General features: G+C 39.1%; 1 long non-coding RNA gene across 1 annotated transcript; it reads left to right on the top strand.

Annotated features, from left to right (window-relative positions):
* The first annotated feature begins 613 nt into the window (after positions 1-613).
* Positions 614-1,835, top strand: LOC148102813 (uncharacterized). The gene is made up of 2 exons (XR_015719053.1): positions 614-1,024; positions 1,484-1,835. It is a non-coding gene; the product is annotated as an uncharacterized LOC148102813 (long non-coding RNA).
* Positions 1,836-2,158: the final 323 nt, after the last annotated feature.

The raw sequence follows: 2,158 nt of genomic DNA, 5'->3' as shown, positions 1-2,158 counted from the left end.
ACAGTACAGAATGTTTCTGACGTTATATTGTTGTCTTTTGTTGCAGACACCAAGTGCTGAGGTCCTGTCTCAACCTCCTTCAGACCAATTGGTGAGTGACATACCCACTTCATTCTTCCAACAGGTTACACATTATTTTTTTGTATTTGGTATCAAGTATATGTGTCAGTTGGGCCTAGTGCATAAATGAAATGCACTTTGATTGTATTAAAACAATCAGTTTGAGTCAAAGTTAACCAACATCAACATTAGCATTAGGAGAAAGTAATTGTCTATACCATTTGTTAGTCCAAACTTTCCCTTAAAGCATCAGCTTGATCTTTATTCTGACTACATTTGATATTTTTGTCCTTTTACACATGTTTTTTTCCATTTAACCTCCCACTGATCAGTTTACATGATTTAATTTCTGGGGAAATAGATGGCTTTACATCAGTGTTGGGTCTAGAGCTTTTATTGACAACAGCAGGAGAAGTAAGAAGCCAGGAACATGAACTCTACATGTGTTCAATCGTCATGTCCTCATATTGTTTTAAGCTGTGAAGGACATGAGTGTGTTTAAGTAGATGTCCTCATATGGTAGGACCAGTGATTGTAGTGTGTGTGTGTTACATTGTCCTCATATTGTTTTAAGCTGTGAAGGACATGAGGACATGGGCCCTCTGACCACCACCAGTAGGCAACGGGTGAAGTGTCTTGCCCAAGGACACAATGACCAAGACTGTCGGAGCCGGGGCTCGAACCGGCAACCTTCCGATTACAACTCTTGAGCCCCTTAGCCCCTTAATGTAGAATTACACACTGCCCAACGCTGACTTTTCCTACAATGCAGAGAAAAAAGCAAACAGACCTATTGCATGCATTGATTCTCATATTTCACTGTTACTTTTCAAAGGCTCAAGGACCAAGTATTCTGGGGTTCCAAGCCACACGCTTTACTCAGCTGCCCTGGACAACATGAAGGGCACCTCTGCCTCAATCACCCTGGACAACAAAAACATTAGCAACACTTCACCAAGAAGGGGTAAACGCACCCAAATACAAAATGTTTTAGCTGAATATACTTGTTGTCAAAGGACAAGTTTATTGTTTTCAGACATGACACTATTGAGAGCTTTTATCATAAATCATTTCATCTCATTTGATTCCCAGCAGAACACAGCACTTCAAATGGTTCATTCCAAGCATCCTTAAAGGAGCAATAAGCAATATCTTTTCACTGCTAGGTGTGCTGTTGTGCACTGCCTGTAAACCAAACCAAAGTCTATGGCTGGAGATCCACACAGAGAGAGGGATTATGACTTCATGCTGTACTCCAGATGTAATTACACCTCTAGTTCTTCACATAGCCATTTTTAATTCCTTCAACCGAAGTATGATGAATTGTGCTTATTGCTCCTTTAAAGTGCTCCAGTAGAAAGCAAGGTTTAAGAACATTTTGCATTCACATTAAGATATTTTCTTTTGTTTCCATTTATGACAGCTGGGAAGGTGAGAATCAAGTGGACAAATGATGAAGTGAAGGTTGCTGAGCGGCACGTTTTACTTCATAACAAGCTGCAAAGTACCAGGTAAAAAGGAATGTGACTGCTGCCTCCAAGCAGAGCCGGCAGCTCTGAAAGGCAGAGACTGGGTTGTCATAAGGTACTACATCCACAACAGGATCATGGCATTAAAAGAAAGATGCAAGAAAAAAAGAAACAAGCAAGAGAGATACTTTGTTACTTCCACAGTTATGTCAGTATTGCAGTTTTCTGTATTGCATTGTTCTTACTCATAAATCTGTGGTTTATGCTGGGTGCTTTTTGCAATTAAATGATAAGAAAGGCAGATAATGTTCCACGTTTTTATTCACATGAACATTCACTACAAAATGAATTAATGCATTACAATATTAAGACTTAAAAAGTAGACTGACCACATTTGACCTATGTCTTTTTTTAAGTCTCTACACAGCTCAGATTTACTGTTTTATTAACACATAAATGTCTGATATTTCTGTCAGAAGTTACCCGACTGGTGAGCATTACTATTGTGCATCCATGCCTATTATATTGTAATCTCAAAAGGAGCCAAGCTAAAAATACAGAACCTACCCTTACCTGGTCCTTATAAGTCATGTATACTTGAAAATTATGTGTTTCCATGGGCTTCACAA

The sequence above is a fragment of the Neolamprologus brichardi genome, chromosome 5 (genome assembly GCF_056152115.1).
Source record: "Neolamprologus brichardi isolate AB-2024 chromosome 5, ASM5615211v1, whole genome shotgun sequence".
Taxonomy (NCBI): Eukaryota; Metazoa; Chordata; class Actinopteri; order Cichliformes; family Cichlidae; genus Neolamprologus; species Neolamprologus brichardi.
This window is presented reverse-complemented; position numbering and strand designations above follow the sequence as displayed.